Below are 22,378 nucleotides of genomic sequence, written 5' to 3'. Positions count from 1 at the left end.
AGGAATATACAAAATTTGGTCGATATACATGATCGTTGGTATCTATTCAAACGAGGGCCATGAAATACATTAGCAAATTCCTACAGTATTTTAAGGCAGGCGATTACGAATTATTTAAACCACGTTTTTCATCTGTCACAGATTTTATAATCATTTTGAAGTGGCTGCTTTATCTCGAGGAAAACGAGCGGTAAGTGTTATACAAAACAAAATCTTAATAGCAATTTGATCACTTTTGCGTCATTTGACAGTAAGAATAGTAATAAATAGAGGATAATTTCTTTTCCTACGTTAGGCCTAATACCTGGTATGTTTTTTAGTGTGGTACACACACAAAAAACAACCCCAAAACAACACTAACAACATTTTAAAAAAACCACAAAAACGAGTGCCGTGCCGAAGCCACGGGCTAAAATGCTTTATTATCATTTTTTTTATTTATAGCATCAATCACAAATTGAAATATATACAGTATTAGCGTTGGAAAAGAAAGTTTTCTTTTTGTTATATTTTTTTTTCTCACCCTAGCGAAACACTTTCTGCAAATGACCTTAATAAAGAAAAATAATAAATTAACCTAAACCACTTTGAATGTCGACCGTATCTTTTATTTACACGGCATCATGCGCGGAAGAAAATACCAACTGAACCGGGATTTCAGACAGCAGATGAATTGAAGTTGATTCATTGAACATCATTAGCAATTGTACAATCAAACAGATGCAACAATGAAAAGTGGAACTATGAAAAATCGAGAATGTTAGATTTGCGAAGGATTTATTCCGAATCATTGTCTGCTAATAGAGAATTCATGTCAGTTGCTGTGTCGGCGATGCCCACACAGCGCGCCGTCCAAATGTGAAGTTGCGTTTTGCTGACAGACATAACACTGTGCCATAATTTATCTGATGGCATGTAAAGAAGCTGCTTAAATTATAGTATTTAAAAGTTTCTTCATTTTGTAAGAGCTCAAGAAATTAATTCTGGTTTGAAAGACAAGATGACGGTAAAACTCAGAAGACGTAGCTGTACAGTACCGTTGGTGTTGGAGACATCATAATAAAGGTAACTGCGTTAACTTCGCTTTTTGTTTGGTAATTTGTTGGATATTATCTTTTGCTGATCTTCTTTGAGCTTGGAGTAAATTTTACATTCTGAACATTTTTATTTGCACTTATCTGCTTAATATGTATTGCTGGGATATCATATAGAATATGAAGTCAGTATAATGGTACTATATTACATATTTGAATGATAAAAGACTGGTAAATGATATAATGATAAACTACAAAATAAATAATTTGCCCAATATCCCAAATATGTTAATTAAAACAAACATTGAATGTAAATTCAGATATAATGAGCAGTTGTAAGAAGTAAGAAATAACATTTTATCCATTGAACCTGTTATGTGTTATCATCATCAGTTTTAAAATAAACACATGGAGACAAGTTTGCTTAAATTCTAAAATTAACACACACACACACACACACATATGGTATTTTAATCTAATACAGAAATGGTGACATTGATATATGCAGACCAATAGTTTTTTTCTTCTACAGATATAAATTAAAAAGCCTAATTCTGAGAGTTTCACCTACAACATTCATGATGGGAAAGGGCCACTAATTAAGAGCTGACATATGTGGAAGAAAAATACCATCCATGTTGAAAAGGGCTAGAGGTAATGTGAGAAAACATAATTTATCAATCTTATTTAACATTATTGTTGATATTTTATCTCAACTGGTCAAAAGGCTAAGTGGGTTTATGTAATGGTCCAGAGTGTGTTATTTATTTCACATCCCCTTCTGTCTTTCAACAGTAAGAAATTAGCTACTTTGGAGTCCATAGTTCTGATCAATTTGTTTATATAAAACTTGGTTTTGGGCTTAAATCAACATCTTGGATAAATCTAATAATGAGCAAAATCCAAGTATATACATGTGATCATGTATAAGATTAGTTGAGTTTTTTAACCAGCCTAAAAGCCATACTTCCACAATATAGGCTAAAATCATTAAGTTGTCCTTGAAGTTTGATGAGTGTTAACCATTAATAATAATAAGGTGATCTTTCATCTGAGTATGTTACCACCGCATGCAATATTTATACATGTAGTGCAGTTTTTACTAAACGTAGAATACATGCTTATATAAATGAGATCTAGATTGAAGAAGTGAAGATGCATACAAATACATGAGGTTATAACCACTACTGCTGATTCAAGTTTGATCATGCTTGGCCATTGGGCTTATAGAGTCAAGTTTCACAATGATGCTTATTATGAGTGTGATAAAGGTATGGTAGTGAAGTGACCTTGCATCTGATTGGCAGAGTTTCTTATGATTTGCACAACAGTGTTTATGATCCAATTTAGATCTGACTTGTTTAATTATTTGCTTGTATGTCTGAGGCTATAAGCAAAATCTATGCATATAATGTGGTGGTTCTACATCTCACTAGCCATTCTTGCTACTGCTCTTAAAACTATTTCTCATTAATTTCATCAGACTTGGTGAATAGATTTATCTCATCAAGATATAGCAAAAGAGCAATTTTGTAAAAAAAATATTCATTCATATTAAACTCAAATTCTGCATCTGATTGGTTGACCTTGCAAATACTATAAGGGCTCTATTTCTGACAAAAAGATTATTTTGATCTAATGTAGCAGAAATGCTTATATGATCAAAACATTGAACATATTTGATGACAAATAAGAAATAGTTTTTCATGCAAATTTGATAAACATTGATAAATCGGTTCATATCATTAAAAGCTTGGAAGAGTTTGATTACATGCGAGACCATCACATATTAATCATTCTTTATTTAGAGAATTATTTTTGTCAGGATTTAGTAAAATATGTAAAATCAATATGGACTGGTTTTGTTATGTACAGCAACACTAGTTGTTTACTGAGTACTGAGGGAATTGGAGTAAGGCAAGGGTACATTGCAGTAGGTAACCTGGTTGACTTGATAACAGGATTTTAACACAAACATTTTTATCAGGAGTCTAGCATACTAACCATTGATTCACTGCAGATCCTGCCCCCATTAGTTACCTTTTAATACATAAAGCATTTGGGTTTTTTATGTCACAAATCCCATAGGGATTAAAATTAACATCATAGGTCTCACTGGATAGTTTCGTATTTTGACATCCCTCTAATTTTTAAGGTAGAAGGCATGAACCTAATTATCACAAGCCTAGCATTTATAAATTTACACATAAGCTAAATCTATAATGTGGTTCAGATTTACTTTGAGTTAGGCATGGAAATAGGTTGGCTTGTTGGTGACTGCCTGTCACAGTTAGATGAGCATTGGAGATCATATGTGTAACTTAGTCTGCAAATGAGCTGCCGACTTTTATTTGTGTCTGCTACAGAGGTAAATATAAAAAAATCTTGATGGTAGAGGGGTGATGAAAAGTATGCTAATTTGTTATAGTACTAGTGAACTTTATTCATGCATAAGGCACATACTGATTCTTTTAGTTGCCTTGTCACAGAAAAATATTGAAAATAGCTATTTCTAGTAAAAAATGAATGTAAAATGTACCTGCATCCTTTGACCCTACCAGAACCAAACTAAAAGCTCAAATTTGTGCAGCTGCTTTTGCTCATCACAAACATAATTGGGAGTATAACTGCTAACCCTACCCTCTAGCACACATTTCATTCATTCATTGGATTAAAGTCACGTGCACCTTTCGGTATGTGCGACTGTTTAGTTTGTACACGTTTGTGTACTTTTTGAATTTAGCGATTAACTTATACAATGCCCCCAAGCAAGCAAGCCGAAGCCCAGGTGCCCCAAAAGGTCCCGCCCAGGCTCTCGTCGCTGCAACCTTCACCATCGTTGTACTCCGTTGGTGGTCTGTTTCTGCATCCTGCATCTCCTTCCTCTCTCATTTCAGGCAGTAACCGAAGCACACCAGCAGCAGTATTATGAAATTTTCGTTGCAATCAATGCCCAGTTCCCTATATTTATTGGGCTATTCCTGTACTATCTTGCCAAACATGTGATTGTCACATACGCTTCAGATATTCCTGAGTTGTGAATTTTCCTATCTTTTGTAAGGTCTATTAAATTTTGTGTACTTTGCGTACTTGAATTTTCCGAAAATTTTTTCACATCTAGTAGGCTTTTAGTAGCCCTTTATTTTGTTTTGGAGATCTCAGTTTGGTTAAGTATTTCGTACGTGTGGCTTTAAACCAATCAGTGTGTTTCAGGGTCAGTAAGTTGTTGGTCAAAAGAGGGCTTTCATGGGTCAGAATGAAAGCCCTATGTGGTAAAATTTGTTTGTAAAAAAGAAAAAAAAAAAGAAAAGAAAAAAAAAAAAAGGTGGGTAGGGAGTGTGTATGCTATATTTGTGTGATGGCTATAGACATTTTTGTTCGTTTTTCTGCTTTTCCCACATATCCCGACAACAGACATTCACGCTCACTTTCTCATTCACACTTATAAGTAGATGTGGGGGGGTGGTGGCCTTATTTCTTTTGTTTGATTTCGGGAAGGCAATTCTTTTCATACTGGGGGGTGGGGGTGGTTTGATTATTTGAGGCATACTCTTTTCATTGTTTCTGCCTTCATTCCCCAAGGTCTGCAAGTGTCCTGTTCTTTCTTCTTTTACTGCCTTAGGACGTTTAACTTCATTCTGTGCCTTTTCCTGCTCTTCTTTATTTCAGCTCTTTCTGCCTTATCCCGTGTCCGTTTCTGTTTTGGTCTTCTAGTCCTTTTGATACTGCCATGTTCGCCGTGAGATGTTTTCTTCGAGGGAGGTGGTTTGATTGCCTTTGTTTCCCTTCGCTTTGACCACTTGGCTATTTACCTGTTATTTTTGTTTAGCTTAGCTATTTGTGATTTATTTTAATGTATATTTTTTTTATTTTTATTTTTTTATATTTTTTTTTTTTTTTTTTGAACCTACGGGGCCTAGCATGCCATTATAATTCCAAAACAGTGATTTTGTAATATTCGTCCTTATCTGGTTTTTATTGTTCGGGTTATGAGCGGCGGTGTCAGTCTGTGAACCCACTAGCCCGAGCCGGCCGTCACAATTCCCAAACAGTGATTTGTAATATTTTGATTGTTTTTTTTCTTTTTTGGTTCGATCTTTTAGGTTTATTGGTTTTAATTTCTTTACATGGTCTCTCTTTATACCCAACCCTTCATTCGGTTTAGATTTGTCCCCTTTTGCCTATTTTGTTAATGAATGTCATGATGTTATTATAGGTCATTCCTATGTTATTGTTTTTTGCCACAAGTAACTCCGGGTATGTCCACCGTTCTCCTATTTGTTCCTGTTGAGATTTTAGTTCGGCCCTTTCCTGGTTGTATTTGGGGCATATATTTATTAAGTGTGCAATTGTTTCTGGAGTTGGGCAGTAGGGGCAGTTTTCGGTTGGTCCCCTTTTTATGTGTTTCCCTGCGCATCCTGCCAATAGTGTTTTACCTGTTCTTATTCTATTTATTATTGTTATATCGTATGGATTTTTGAAGGTCGGACTTTCGACTTTTCTACTTACTTTTTTCATCATCGTGTGTATTAGACTGTTTGCATCCGATTTTTCCCATAGCTCTTGCCACATGTCATTGATCTTGTCCCATGTTATTGATTTCAGTGACGCTGTATGCTATATTTTGGGCTTTTGGTTCGTTTGTGGCGTTTTTTGCTTCTGCATCTGCTTTGTCATTGCCTGGGATTATGGATGTGAGAGGGTATCCATACGAATTCAACGTGTTTGTTGTTTTTTTCAATCTCTTTAAGTAGCGATCTTGCATGATTAATCATATTAGGTCTGCTCTTGGATTGGTCCGTTGCTAACGATTGTAGTACACTGTAAGAGTCGCTTAGAATGACTGCCTTAGTTGTGGGGTATGTTTTGACGTATGTTAATGCCATTAGTATTGCCATGAATTCTACCGTGTATATAGCGCATTGGTCTGGGAGTCTTTTTCCAACGGCGACATCTAATTTTGGGATCACTATCCCTGCTGCAGTTTTATTTGGATTTTTGGTTTTTGATCCATCTGCGAAGATTTGCGTGTATGTCTCGTATTTGTTGTCAATGTACGTTAGTATTGATGCTCTTAGTCCTATCGGGTCATTTTGTTTTTGTCCTAGTTTACGTAAGCTAAGATCTATTTGTGGTGTGGGACAGGTCCACGCGGGGTCTGGGTAGTACCTTATTTTTTCTGGGTTGATATTTGCGATTTGAAATTTCCTTTTTAATTCTATAATTATTTTCCCACTAGGTATTTTTTTTATTTTTTCCTTTTGTATCGAATGGTTTGTCGCATGCTAAGAGGGCTTGTAGCGTGAGGTGGTTGGGTTGGTGTATTGATATTCGAGTCGAGTATCGCAGCATCAATTCCTTCCGCCTTAGGTCTAGCGGGGGTTCTCCTACTATTATTAAGATATCTTGTGTGGGGGTACCATTTAGGATGCCGGTGCATACCCTTAGCGCTTTTGATTGGACTGTGTCTAGTTTCTTTAGTAACGTGGCGTTCGCCGCTCCATATACCTGGCAACCGTAGTCCAATTTTGCTCTTATAAGTGCTCTATATAGGGTAACGAGTGTTTTTTGATCAACCCCCCAATTCACCCCTCTGAAGTTTCTGTGGAGGTTGATGTCTCGTTTGCACTTCGTTACGAGTTCTTGGATATGAGCTGCCCACGTGAGTTCGTGGTCGAATACCATACCTAGGAGTGTCGCTTGTTTTTCGAATTTGATGGGTACCCCCTTTAGGGTTAAGTTTGGAGTGGGTGGGGGGTGGCCACCTCCCGGATTGAAAACTATGCCTACTGTTTTTAGAGGTGACAATTTAAATCCCCATTTATCTGTCCAATTTCCTATATCGTTTAGTCCTTTTTGTAAGTGCTTGGTCGTTTCTCTGCTGGCCGGGTTGCCAGTTTTCCATACGGCGCTGTCATCGACGAATTGGGATAAGTCAAGGTGGTTGGGTTTTACCGCTGTTTCCAGGTCGTTTATCATTATATTAAATAAAGTTGGGCTGATTACGCTTCATTGTGGCATGCCATTTTCCAGTTTGTATCGTTCGGAGTAGTCTTGTCCTAGTCTGACTTGTATCTTTCTATCGGTTAGGAAGTTAGCAATAAATTTGTATATATTGCCAGTTATTCCGTATGGTTTAAGTTTACTTATCAGTCCCTTAGTCCACATTAGATCATATGCTTTTTCCATGTCTAAGAAGATGGCTGTAACATATCTGGATTTTTAAAATTTTTCTCTAGATGCTAATTTGACAGCGGTTTCTAGTCTCATGAGTTGGTCTATTGTGCTTCGGTAGTTGCTAAACCCGCTCTGTGTATTAGCTAGTAGTCCTTTGCTTTCTAAATGGTATTTCAGCCTGTTGTTTACCATAGTTTCCATTATTTTACATATATTGTCTGTTAGTGATATGGGCCTGTATGATTTTATATCGCTTGAGGGTTTTCCAGGCTTAAGAATCGGGACCACTACTGCCTTTTTCCATCTTATAGGTATGGTACCGGTTTCCCATATTTTATTAATGAGGTTAAGTGCAATTGTGACAAGTTTTTTGGGTAGGTTCTTGTACATTTCATACCCCAAAGTATCCTCCCCGGGGGATGTGGTCTTTTTGCCGGCGAGGGCCTTTCTCCATTCGGCTTCTGTAAACGGAAGGTTTAGTGGGCCGTCATTATTTCCTGCTTCCTTTATGTTGTCAGAGTTGCTTTCCTCAAATTGCCTTTTATGATTTTTAAACTTATCCTCTAAGTTGGTATTGCTACACATGATGGCGAAATAGTTTGCGAATAATTCTGCCTTATGTTTGTTGTTTTGTCCAGGTATGTTGGGGGTTATTGATTTAGTTTTGCCTCTCATTTTTTTAATTCTTTGCCACACCTCCTTCGATTTTGTGTTAATATCTAGTTTTGAGCAGAATTCTCTCCATGAGTTTTGTTTAGCTATCATAATAGTTTGTTTGGCAGTTTTTTCCTTTTCCTTGTAGTAGTTAAAGTCCCTATTATTTTTAGTTCTTTTGAATTTGTTTAGAGCTCTTTTTTTCTCTTTAATTGCTATTTTGCATTCATTATTCCACCAGGGCACCGTGGGTTTGGGTGCTACTCCTTTAGTTTTAGGAATTGTTTCTTGGGCCATTGTGTTAATGGTTTCTATTAATTTGTCATTAAAGGTGTCAATGTCCCGGTGATATATGGTTTCTGGGTCGATTGAGTCACCTATCTGTTTGAACCTAATCCAGTTGGCCTGTTCGTATTTCCATCTTGGTGTGAAGGACGCTTTATTTTGAGGTATTCTAATTTGTATTTCTATATTTATAAGGTAATGGTCACTTCCCATAGGGTCGCTTTCATCAACTTGCCAATCAGAAATGCCTGCTAATCTTGGTGTGCATAGAGATAGGTCTATTGCTGATGTGTGGCCTGTTCTGTCATCTATCCGGGTGTGCATTCCGTTGTTTAGAAAAACTAAGTTGCATTTTTGTGCCCATTTTTCTACAATTTTTCCTTTAATGTCCGTCTTTTGACTCCCCCATAGTTCATTGTGCGCATTGAAGTCCCCGCATATTACCACCCATTCTCCACAGTCTTTAATCATTTTGATTGTTTCGTCTGCACTTAAATTGCGCTGCTCATTTGTTTCATAGAGGTTAACGATTAGTACCTGCTTAGTTTGAGCGGTTATTTTGACTATCTGTATTTCGAAGTCATTGGGCGGTCTACTATCTGTTAATTTATGCATTTCTGATGTAATTCCATCTCTAACAAAGGTTGCTAACCCCCCTCCTCTTGCTGTGGGGGATCGATGCTTTAGGTATTTGGTGTTGTAGCCTATGATGTTTGGGATACGTGAGGTATCATTTAGATGGGTGTCCTGTATGCATATAACATCTGGTTTTCTTTCCTGTTCAAGTATTTTGTTATTTAGTTGGTCAGCGTGGGCCCTAAGGCCGCGTGCATTCCATTGCCATATTTTGATTTCTGCTCTGGAATCCATCTCTAGTGCAAAAAGTCTTAATAGTTTGTTTAATTTACTGTTGTTTTCGTTTTATGCGTGTTTCCTACCAGTGAGGGTGCTACCTATTTATTTTGTTTTTGGTATCCTGATTTTTGTTTTGGCCTGCTTATAGTTTACCCCATGGGAGATCATATATTCGACTATTAGGGCTTCTCTAAGAGCCCTGGGGCATTCTGCGTGGTTTGGTTTGTGGTTACCACTACAGTTAGCGCAGTGCTGATTGGTGGCGCTACATGTTTTCCGGTCTGGGTGGTGAAGACCACATTGATTGCACCGGAATAGGTTTCCGCAACTCTTAGAGTAATGCCCCCAATTTTTGCAGTTGCCACAGAACCGTGGTTTGTTTTTGAAAGCAAAAATTTTTTTAGCCTCGAGTTTTTCGGCTATTTTGATAGTTTCTGGGGTGGCGCCCTTAAAAAAGAGTACCACTGCAGTGCTATCCTTTCCCCTTCTTGTTTTTAGGCGGATTGCTTTCTCTACTTCCTGTCCTTTACTCATTATGTAGTCTACTATTTCATTGGTTTTATTTTGAGTTGATACGTATATGACTCCTTTGTTGTGTGTTTTTGGGGGGTTTGGGTCTATGTGTTGTTTTGTTCTGTTGTGTCTAGTGACCTGAACATTTATTTGGCCTATTCTTTCAATTTCCATATATTTGGCAATCTGTTGTTCAGTGGTGCATTTGATTATCAGCAAGTCGTCTCTAGTGCTTTTAAGCGTGAATTCTCCTTGGTGATGTTTGTTCAATTGCCATGCTATGGTTTTAAAGGCTAACTTCGTTATTTTGGAATTTACTCCCTTGACGAAGAGAGTCAGTTCAGCGGGGTGTTTCTTGTTTTGGATATTTTGCAGACTGGTCTTTTTTCCCCTGGTGTTTGTCTCTTTAGCTGACTTTGTTTCGTTGTCCATAACCGGCTTGCTGGGTCTTGTATTCTGACAGTTAGTGTGTTCCTTATTCTTTCTAACTGGTATTTGGGATTTGGTTTTCCTATTATTCTTACCTTTTGTTGAGTCGTGTGTGACTGCTTTATTTGTGGTAGGGTGAGGGCGTTCTGTTTCATCTAGTAGGTTCTCAGTTTGAGTCCCCTGGCTACTAGTGTTTTTAACCAGCGTGGTCTGGGTTGTTTTTGTGCTTGTTGAGTATTGTTCCTCAGTTTGGGTACTCATGTCGGATGTAGTTTTGCGGTTACTCGGTAGATTGTCCACATTCTCGTTTACGCTTGGTGACAGGTAGAGTCTACTCATCGAGTCAGTTGGGGTCGAGTTGAAAATTGGCGTTAAGAACTGTATCTGTCGTTTTTCTCTTAGGGGGGATGAGACTGCTTCGGAGTAAGTTTGCCTTAGTTTATCTGCCTTTAGGTTGACCAGGCAGCTGAGATAACTATTTGATGATGTGACATTAATTTTGTTGTTATCCATCTTGAGTTTCTTTATTTGATGTAAGGTATATATGACGGGATATTTCTTTAGTTTTAATCCTGGGTTTGTTTTGATTTCTTGCAATTTATTTGAGTTTAATTCTAGCTTAAAGCTATCTGTCTTAACTATACTTTATTCTACTTAGTACTATGAAAAAGCAACAGCTGTAAGGGGATATGCAAATAGCTTTTATTCTGATTTGTGTAATTAATTATTATATTACTATTATCCAATTTAAACTTATTGAAAATTATTTTCTAGCCAAATGGTCAAAGTAAAAGGTTTTACTTACCCCGATCCAATTTTCTTTTTAAGATCTTTAGAGTTTTTAAATACAGCCTTCTAATTATACAAGTTTCATTACATTGGTCAATAATTAGTCACATGTGATGACACTTGTAACTAATCAAACCACAGCAACTGAGAGCAGACTAAGCACTGATATTTATATGGTACAGTGGCAATATACAGTCTGTCTGCCGCAACACATGAAACAAACTGGACAAATCTGAAAGCCTTGAATTTGACTTTATTTATCTGTATGGTAGAACAGAACCTGAGTTGAAAAGCTTTTAAAGAAAGACCTTGATATCAAACCTAATAATAACTGCAGGAGTTATATTATGGATAATTAACCATTCTCTCAGTTTCAAACTGGGCATTCCATCCCATGGGGTTCTAAATGTAAACCAAGTGTAACTGATATCCTAATGAACTGTAAAGACCATAGCAGCACAACAGCAGGGGACCAGGTATGTCCAGATCCAGAAATCACAGACCAGTTTCAAACTGATGATGAACCACATAAAAATTACACATCTGCTAGAACTTATGTTATGAAGATAACTTAAATTGCATTATTATTAATCCTCCTCCTCACATTCATCATAATTGAGATGCATCATATATGTTTTATTGTAAAATAGTTTATGCAACATAATTCAGTGAAGACCTTTGCTGCCAATTTACCAGTGAACCATTTGTTTCAATGAACATATTTTATGTTGTAACAAGGAGCATCATTTAAACATTATGATACACTTATCATACCTGTATATGAAATCTTAATACTAACACTTATACTTGCAATACTACTACTAATAAAAACACCTGCATTGATAATTTGATTATGTTCAATTGGACTTGTATCTAAATGATCACCAGCTGTATGAAAAGACATATTTTAATATATAGATATTGGATGGAATACTAGTTACCACAATTGAATAGTCATATGATAAATGATATATTATTTTAAACAATTTATATTTGCAGTGAAACATACTTTTACATTATTTTCCCTTAAATTTCATTTATAGAGCAGTATACTCTGCATTCATTAAATTACTGAAATGGTTATAATACAACAACAAATACTGCAACTTCCAGAATCACAAAAATCAAAAGATATAAACAAAAACTTCCCTACATGTATCAACAGTTGTCACTTAATAGACAGAACTCTGAAGATTTAGAATAGGATGTTAACAAATTAGGCATTCAAGTTAAAAAGAAAAAAATACCAAGTAAGCTTACTACCAAAAAATCAAACAATAACAGTGAATTTTAGTACATTCCCAGGAAACAGAATATATGATTTTTCTTAACTTGATCTGATACATCTTAAATCTATAGAAAATGATTCATATTGTATGACTAAAATATTATGTAAACAAAAATTCCATCACTTTTTTCAGATGCAACATGCATACCCCAACCCATCCTTCTTGATCATAAAGTATACCAGCATTCCACTATAAGATGGGGAGCTGTAGTGGCTCAGTGGTTAGCTTTCTGGACCTGTGAAATAAGGTAGGTTCAAATTCTACCATCAGACCAACCTGGGTTAGCTACCATGGTGTGTCCTTGGGCAAGGCAGTATACTTAAAGTGCCTTGGCACTAAATAACTTACTTGTGTTGGTTTACCATAAAAGGCCAAACCAAACACAAAAAAACAACAACTTTAAAATATGAGTTTTGTCAATACTACGTAATTGAAAATCATACTGAAGAAATGTTTTTGTTAATACAGATTAATGGATCTAAAAAATCTCTTTCTTCTGCAGGAGTTTAAAATGTTAAATTAAAAAGGTCATGGTACACATTGCTTTGTTCGTACACATCAGGCTCCGTAACCCATATCCAACTAAAAATTTTAGTAGAGTCTGAATAAAACATATTTTAATCTGGATGATAATATTCTTTCTCCATTCATATATTACACCACCAAGATTGATCCAAATAAGATTACATTTTACTATAACACTGAGGATGAGTATGCCTCTTAACAACTTACAAATGTGGAGAGAATGGAGTTAAACTGAACTTTGATTTCTTTTCAACCATAGCACAAGATGATCATTTATTATGAAAAAACCTGAATAAAGTTGGAGTTCATAACCATGACAGTCTTGATACAATATAAATTCAATATATTATTGTTGTCTTGAGGTATAGTTCTGTATATTACAATCTCACACAAGATCAGGGTATATTTTAGTACCATACAGTTAATTCGGGATTGTATTAATACCTATTCTGGTGAATGAACATTAAATAAGATTTACTATTTTGGAACCAGTTGCAATAAAGTTTACTAAACAAGAGAAAATATGACTTTACTATAATATCTAAAATGTAAAATCTGCAAATAGAATACTTGCTTGACTTTACACTTCAGCTATATCATAATATTTATTTGAAATGAATTTATACAAATGGCATTAAATTGGGTTTCAGGCTGGTAATGACAATGGTAGTAGTGAATAGGGACGGTCTAGGGACTAGGGAACTTCCATGTTAAAAAGGGTATATCCACTCTGGGGACTATGTAATTTAACATGGGAGGAAAAAAAAAAATATCCATTCTAGGGACAAGGGGAATTTAACATGGGAGAAAGAAAAAAAACTATTCACTCTAGGGACAAGGGAAATTGAACATGGGGAATAAATCGTGGGACTGTCTTGGGACTAGGGGAAATGGAACAGGGTCGGGACCCTATTTTAATAAGGTCCCGACCTGATGGGTCTATGAAAATGGAACAGGCGAAAATTGAAACAGGGAGGGGTCTCTATTTTTTTATTATTTTTTTAAACAAAAAAATAAAAAAAGGGGTAGGCAATTGAAAGTCAAGATCTTTTCGAGAGATAGGAATGGCCCTGAAAAGGGCCTTTGGTTTTATGTTAATATACCCTTAACATAAAGGGCATCTGTGACATCTTCTTCTTGACCTTAGGCTGTGCCTGACTGCAGGACCATAGATTAAGACTCTTTTGAGGCATCCTTGATGCTCCACATAAGATTCTTCGCATCCACAGGCTGGTGTCTGTCCTGTGGATAACTGTCCAGTTGGATCGGACATACATTGATATGTCCGTCCGGAACATCATCGAAGACACAAGCGTTGAAGATTGTACATCGGTCCACATGTTGGGGTGCTGAGTAACAGGTGAAGGAATGCAGTGAACTGTACTTATTTATAGGGGGAGGAAGGATTGAAACGGATTGAGTTTGTTGACCAATCCAAACATGCGTTACAAAATTCAGTCAGCCCACGTCCAATCCGAAGAGAGCAGTCTGTGACGTCACATAGTCTATATAGATTCGCTAGCGCCTGTGCGTAGTCAATCTAAGCGACAGTTTTTCAACATGACGGAAACTCAGAAAACGATCAGTTTGGGTGCACTGATGGTGGAGACTACCCAAGGGAACCCAGGCTTACTTTCAGAAGAGGTGAATTGGGATTTTGTGGATTTTTTTACCTTGCAAGAATTTGTTCCTGAACCTTCGTCACCTTCTCCTTCATTACCGCACATGGAAAATTTTAGACAGAGACAGAAAGAAGAATTGGAGAAATTTATACAACAGCAAAAGGAAGCGGAACAAGCTTTTCTCCTACAGCAACAGCAGCAAGAAGAAGAGGTAAGAAAAAAACAAGAAGAAGAAGACGCAGCAGCAAAGAAACAAGGGTGTCAAAATCAAACGGTCACGGTACTGTTAGACATTTTAGTTAAGAAGTCTGAAACAGATGTATCAGACTTCTTTATTACGGCCGAAGAGAATACGACCTTCCCAAGCTAAACACTCCAACCCTGTGACTACGCCTACTGCACCATCCTTAGTGATTTCAACGAAATCATCATCAACAGTACGCAGTCCAGAAGTAGGCCTTGGCCATGGCAAAGGCTTAAGACAGTTAAAGTTGATTGTTTAAACTCACCCCTTGCACCAAAAAAGGCCCTTTTCAGGGCCATCCACATCTCTCGAAAAGAGATAGGCTTTCAATTGCCAATAACTAATAAAAACCATTTTACCCAATAGTACCTGTCTGTGTATGAGTGTGTGTGAGTGTAGGTTCTTATTTTACAATCAAAACCCAAAGACACTTACCTTTTATAATTAATTTATTCTTTTATAAATATCTACAATTCACAATTCACAACAGAGCACTTTAAAAAGTTCATAGACTTATTCTGTCTCATTGTTCACTCTCTGTTTTTTTAATTTCTTCACCGTCATAGTCTTTTCCTCCTCTTCCTCCTCACTTTCTTCCCTTCTTTTCTTCTCCTGTTTCTTTTTCTTCACCTGTCTGTTTTCTTCCTCTTCTTCTTCCTCTTCCTCTGAAGAATCCCTCTCTTCTTCTGACTCCTCTTGTTTCTTTTTTGGGCAGTCTGGTGACCAATGTCCTTTTTCTTGACAATAATAACAGGTATCTTGACTTTTGTCTCTTCTAACCCCTTTTTTTTCTTTTTTGACGGTCTGGACACTCTGAAGACCAATGCCCTTTCTTCTGACAGATATAGCAAGTATCTTGACTTTTATCTTGAAAGGAAGGAGAGTAGTCCCTCGGCTGGTCTGAAGAGAATTTTCTAATGACCCCTCGCAAAGCTCTGATGAAACGTTCGATCTTGGTAGTCTCTTCCATTGTTGTGCTCAGTTTGAGAGTGAAATGAATAGTGAAAGGACAAGACACATACCCTTTATATACACTGGTCTGCTATGACTATAAATTAATCCATGGTGTTTAAACTTTAGTCATTTGACTTTTTGCTATCGAGATGAAATGATCCAATTCATTTGAGAAGAAAGAAGAAGAAAGTAAGAGGCAGAAACGTGATCTATCGCCTCGTACTAGGGCTGAAGTCTTGGCACAAATTCATGCCAGTGATTTTGAAGAGGACATGAGTGAACCAGAATCCAAACCCTCTAAACAAAGTTTACCACCCTTAGTCAACCCTGAAAAGTACTATGACATTCGAGAGACGGAAAAGCGTCCCTCTAGAAAATTTAGAACTACGGCTTACAAATACACAGTGAAGTTTAAAGATTTCAAGTCTGAAGTACTGTTAGAGAAAGCAAAAGGGTTCATCACCGACATGTGGGATTCTTTGCTCACCACACTCAAGCGACAATGTCAACCCAAAGAAGATGATCGCTTGAGACTTTCCATACAACATGACGGCTTGAAATCCCCTGTTTGGATCGAGTTTAGCAGCCCTGCAGAATTGACCACTTCCAAAGTCATGGACAAGATTCAACACGTGCAACAATCTAATGACCAGTTTGACATCACCGATGGAAAAGCCACACTGGACATGACCCACGTCTCTCCTCCTCAAGGGACCGGACAATGCAGAAAGACCTTATTGGTCAACAACCTTCGCATTACCAAAACAAGTCTTGTCCAAATTAACAATTTTCAAGACCACATGTGTTTAGCCCGAGCCATCGTGGTGGGATGAACCTATGCCGACAAGAACGACACGGTAGAATGGAAAAGAGCCTGGGAGAACATTCGAAAATCGAACCGAGCCAAACAACGAAATGAAGCAGAACTTCTGTTACAACAAGCATGCCTGTCCAAAGACACATCCTGTGGCATTCCTGAGATGCAAAAATTGCAAGATGCCCTAGCTCCACGATACACCTTGAAAGTGCACCCTCAAGAAGTGCGCGGGTCTCTGTTGTTTCGAGGGAAAGACTTTAAGGATGGAAAATACATTCACCTCTATCATCACGATGACCATTTCGATACCATTACCACTATCACTGGATTCCTGGGATACAAATATTACTGTGAGAAATGTGACTTATGATGGTTATAATAATCGAGAGCAACACAAACATTGTGGATCGAAATGCTCAGGATGTTTGGCCTCTCAACCCTGTCTGAGCGAAGGGCAAGAACCAGTGCATTGTCCTGCTTGTCTGCGCACATTTGTCAGCCCTGCCTGTTACCAACAACATCTGAAGATGCAAGGTTCACAGAAGAAATGTGCTTGTCAACTCCTGAGATTGTGCCCAATGTGTGGACAAGGTCTATGTATCAACAGTACCAAGGCACACGTATGTTCAGGAAAGAAAAAATGTCACATTTGTCACTGCATTGTGGACTTGGAACACCAATGCTACATACAAAAATACCAATCCCAACCAGAGAAAGAGGATGGTCACAAGAAGAAGAAAGGCAATTTCATCTTTTTCGATTTCGAATGCATGCAAGAGACCAGTATTCACATTCCTAATTTCTGCGTGGCTCATCGAGCGTGCGAGAAGTGATTCAAGAACCTATCTTGAGTTATTGCCCTCACTGCAGTAAGATTCCTGGAGGGCGTGAAAAAATCTTTCAAGGACTGAACACACTAGCCGATTTCACACAATGGGTCTTAGACCCCATCGACAAGACGTGGAGCCAAGAGGACATCGAACATTATTATGGAGATTGTCATCACCATGCCACGGTGATGGCTCACAATTTCTCCGGATACGATGGACAGTTTCTTTTGAGATGTTATACGGAACGTGGCATCGAGCGTCCTAAAATCACTTTGAACGGAGCCAAAATCATTTTCATGCAAGTGGGACAAGTGCAGTTTAAAGATTCGATGAGCTACTTAGCCATGCCTTTGAGTCGAATGCCTAAAATGTTTGGAATGACAGAAATGGCTAAAGGGTACTTTCCACACTTTTTCAATACAAGCCAATCAACACGCCGTTCTACCCCATTTGCCTCAGGCTCACTATTACGACCCTGACAACATGCGTACCGAACGAGAAACTTTCTACGCTTGGTACCAGGCTCACGCCTCCGACCCTTTCGACTTTCAGGAAGAAATGCTAAAGTATCGTTGTTCCAACATGGACATTTTACGGCGATCCTGTGGAAAATTTCGAGAACTGTTCATGGAACACGGAGGGGTTGATCATTTAAAAGAGGCTTGCACCATTGCCAAAGCGTGTTCCTTAGTCTACCGACAACGATTCATGCTTGAAAACACTGTGGCTGTCATCAGTCCTCAAACGACCAACTATGTCAAACGTCAATACTCGGTCAAAGCCCCATGCTGGTTGCATTACTTGTGCGACAAGGAAGACAAATGGATTCAGCATGCCCGCAACGGACAGGGCGAAAGATCATCGGAATGCATTCGGTCAATGGCTGGGACTTAGAAAACCCCAAGATCATGTACGAGTTTAACGGTTGCTTATTTCACGGATGTCCCATCTGTTACCCTGACCGCGGCACTAAAAATCAGTTCTTACAACGAACCATGGAAGACTTGTACCAGGCCATTTGTCAGCCACGCCTAAAGTTAGAACAGGAAGGATACCAAGTGGTGGAAATGTGGGAACACAAATACAATCACCGTTTGAACACCGATCCCGAGTTTAAACGCCTCATGGAAAGTTACCAGTTCATGGTCCCCCTGAACCCAAGTAATAGTTTGTACGGAGGAAGGACCAATGCCACCTGTTTGCTGTACCAAGCTGACGAAGAGAAAGGAGAAGAAATCAAATACTTGGACGTGTGTTCACTGTATCCCTACGTGTGCAAATGTTGTTGCTTTCCTGCAGGGCACCCACAATTGTTCACCGAACACATCGACCTAAAAAACATTCGACAATACGAAGGCTTGATCAAGTGCAAAGTTTTGCCTCCCACGAACCTATACCATCCCGTCTTACCTCGCCATTGCCAAGGCAAACTTATGTTTCCTTTGTGCCGTACTTGTGCTGAAACGTGCAACCAAGATCAACCTTGTCATCACACCCAGGAAGAACGGGCCTTGACGGGGACATGGGTCAGCGTAGAATTGTTCAAAGCTCTGAACATGGGATACCAACTGTTAGAAGTGTACGAAATTTGCCACTTTCCCAAGACACAATAATTCCACAAGGGTGACCCCACGCAGAAAGGCATTTTTGCAGACTACGTGGATGCCTTTTTGAAACTGAGCAAGAAGCCAGTGGCTATCTGTCCTGGTGTCACACTCCCGAAGACCAAAAGACATTCAGAGAGAAATTCTGGGCACAAGAAGGCATTACTTTAGATCACATTGAGAAAAACGAAGGCAGGCGATCGTTTGCCAAAGTGATGTTAAATTGCTTGTGGGGTAAAATGGCACAATGACCGTGTTTACCCAAGACGGAGTATTTGACCGAACCTTCCCGCTACTTTCAGATGATTCACGACAAAGCCAAATTCATGAAACACGTGGACGTCGTTCGTGAGGATTTGATCTTGGTGAATTACGAAGAAGATCTGAACTTTGTAGAAGATGACCCCTTTGGAAATGTCATCATTGCAGCTTACATGACAGCTCATGCTCGCTTAAAATTGTACGAAGCTTTAGAACTGTTAGGGGAACGTGTCTTGTACTTTGACATGGACAGTTGCATTTATATCGATCACCCGAGTCAACAGCACCCTGACATCGAAGGAGACCGTTTAGGAGCCTGGACAGACAAGCACCCCGATGACAAGATTCTAAGTTTCGTTAGTGGTGGTCCCAAAAATTACGGCTACGAATACTGGGACAAACAAGAAGTGCACACGAAGTGTAAAGTGAAAGGACTTACTCTTAATTATCGTACCAGTCGAGTGGTCAACTTTGGCATATTGAAAGAAGCCTTGCAGTCTAGAGAAAGTGACCACCTATCAACCCAACAAGATTGTACGTTTACCCACACACCACATCGTCAGTCGACCCTTGGAAAAAGTCTATCAAATCGTGTAGCAGAAGCGAGTGCGGCTTCCCACCCACTTTACTTTGCCGTATGGACATGTCGGTATAAAACATTGGTTGTAAGAGGATAGCCACCCACCAGAAGGATGACTTCGCCGCAGCAAGAATCGAGTGAGAAATCCAGTGAGAACTCCAAGTTCAAACCCTACCATTTTCCAGTCTTCTTACCTGACTATTGTGATTGTGCCCGTCGATTGGACACGTTTCAAAAATGGCCTACGGATAGGGAAGGATTACCTTCTTCGTATGTTTTAGCTAGAACAGGATTTGTCTACTTCGGACCTGAGTCAGGATTGGGATACGAAGTACAGTGTTTCGCTTGCGGACTGAAGTTACGAATGGATCTATGTATCTACAAAGATTCAGCTATTCTGGAACATACTCGATGGTCTCCGCACTGCCCTTACCTTTCAATGGCCTTTCCACCCATTAAACTACGGTACAATTATGACGGTACCTTAGAGACGGTACCTTCCAAAACTAGACGTAAACACATTGCATCCTATTTCATTGTTGTTTCTTTTCCACATAATAGCTTATTTTTTATAAAATGTTAAACTTTACTAATCTTTTTTCAAGATCACTTTAGTTTGCAAAAATATATCTTGTCATTTATTGGCATTCTACATTGAATTTTGTAAACTAGCTATAAACCTGACCTAATTACTCAACTTAACTGCTGACAGAAACAGTCTACAGTAAATGTATTTCATTTCTATAGCTCGATGGATAAACATTACATCTTTTAAAGCTGTGCACAGAATAGGCCGACATATCACGAGTCAGGAAAACATGGGGGTGGTATCCCCTGTGTCCAAAATTAATATCATTTTGAATAGAATATTCTAGTGACAATTGCCTCTTTTCAAATGGTAAGCATTGCTTTTTTTTATTTTCATCAATCTGTCAAATTCGGTATGCATTTTGCTTTAATATTTGAGATGGAAACCTTAGGTGCATAGAAATGTCAGACAGCATTGTACATCATGGATGGTGTCCAACATACTTTTATGATCATAAAACAAAATCCTATTTTTTAGTTATGGCCACTGATTTAAAAAATATTCATCCAAGCTAAATATAATAATAATAATAATGAGGACTTTGTATAGCGCCTAATCTTTAGAAGCTCTAAGCGCTTTGCAACATTAGACAACATAAAAACATACACAATGATATGATTACAAAAACAAACACCGTGAAATTAGAAAACATAAAAAACATGCTGAGAATATTTAAGGTAGTTAACATTATTAAGTCATTAAGTTTGTTTTTGTAGTCAGAATAAGTAGTTTTGAGAGCACTCTTGAATGGGATCACTGCGTCTTTGTGTCTAAGTTCAGTGGGCAATTCATTCCATGTTGCTGGGCCCTGGTATGCAAAAGAATGCTGTCCATGTGACTTTGTTTTCATAGTGAGAATAATGAGTATATGATTGTCGGAAGAGGAGTGTAAGTATCTTGCTTGTGTGTACACATAGGTGAGGTCGGATAGGTATGTTGGACTAGAGTCTGTCAGTGAAACGTAGCACAGAGAACTAATGTTGTGTTTGATTCTGGATCGAATGGATAGCCAGTGTTGGGTACAGAGCAGCGGGGAGGTGTGCTCTGATTGTGGTACTCTAAGTATGATCCAAGCAGCTATGTTTTGAACTTTTTGAAGTCTCTGCAGTAGATATTAAGATGAACCAGACAGAATTGAGTTACCATAGTCCAGTCTTGAAAGCAGTAATGAACACACAAGTGTTTTAGTGGCATCAACTGAAAGATATCTGAGAATGGAGCTGATGCGTCTCAGCTCAAGATACGCAGCCTTGCATATGTTCATGACATGTTGGTGCAATGTGAGAGTACTGTCCAGAGTAACACCTAGGTTTTGTACTGATTGTGTGAATTTAATGTTGGTGTTGCTGATATTTATTGTGTGAGGTAAAGGATGTGAATGAGAAAGTCTTTGATAAGTAAGTATGGCTTGATTTAAATTGTGTTTTTCATGTGACTTGCCAGAGATTTTTAAATGAATTGATAAAGTAACTTGAGACACATTTCAAAGTACATGTTTTAAAAATATTCCATTGATTATTGCTGGCATTTAGAAAAATGCAATGCATCCTTTGTTGTGAAACTTATTTTAAAACATTGTATTGCTCATGCAGAAGCCTGCTTGAAAACTAATGGCAAAGCAAAGGCAAATGGAATGGAAGAGACCATATCAGAGACCCTCAAATATGCACCCAACCAACGCAGAATGATAAAAAACAAGGTAATCCAAATGACTCTTATTTCATCAATATTGGATTCAGTTTCGTCTTTTAAAGCATAGTATTTGCAAAGCAGATGCATTTCTAAACTGATAACAAAATCAGCTTATCCTATTGCCCAGGACTATCAGAGCTAGAGTCCAGCTAACTACAATATGCATATATCTTGTCTGATCGGACAAGTGCCTCCATTTGGAATTTTTATTCACATGAAATATTTGGATGAAATAAATTCATCTTTGTGCAAATTGATTGCACCATCCACTTGCCAGAAATGACAAGTAAGTGCAAAGTTATCTTGTATCATGGCTTAACGATAGTAAGGGAAGCACAAGTGCAGTGAAGAAAATTTCATACATTTTTATAATGCTGATTAACATGACTTCTGCATATGTAACTAGTGCTGAGATGATATGACTTTATTTAAGCATTACAATTTTGTTTTAATTTGCAGGTGCCTGAGCAGAAGAAGTAATAGATAAACTTTACAGTGGAGTTGGAGACTGATTCTGATTCATAATCTTAATTAAATCTAGAAAATAAACATTAAAGTCATATTAAAATATCTGTTGTATTGTTTCCTTCTTTCATTTTTCTCTTAAAAACAAATGTCTGAACCTTTAGTCTGTA

At 38.0% G+C, this 22,378-nt stretch overlaps 1 long non-coding RNA gene across 2 annotated transcripts; it reads left to right on the top strand.

The window, feature by feature from the left end:
• Positions 1–7: 7 nt before the first annotated feature.
• On the top strand, positions 8–22,363 carry LOC149793526 (uncharacterized). Of its 2 annotated transcripts, XR_016422566.1 has the most exons (5): positions 8–1,065; positions 1,567–1,688; positions 12,158–12,272; positions 21,644–21,750; positions 22,203–22,362. It is a non-coding gene; the product is annotated as an uncharacterized LOC149793526 (long non-coding RNA). The 2 variants fall into 2 exon arrangements; XR_016422565.1 differs by lacking the exon at positions 8–1,065 and having other exon boundaries at positions 1,153–1,688; positions 22,203–22,363.
• Positions 22,364–22,378: the final 15 nt, after the last annotated feature.

The sequence above is a fragment of the Sinohyriopsis cumingii genome, chromosome 8, assembly GCF_028554795.1.
Source record: "Sinohyriopsis cumingii isolate HCF-2022 chromosome 8, ASM2855479v2, whole genome shotgun sequence".
In the NCBI taxonomy this organism is placed as follows: Eukaryota; Metazoa; Mollusca; class Bivalvia; order Unionida; family Unionidae; genus Sinohyriopsis; species Sinohyriopsis cumingii.
The sequence above is the reverse complement of the archived record's forward strand: the minus strand, read 5'-3'. Positions and strand labels throughout refer to the sequence as shown.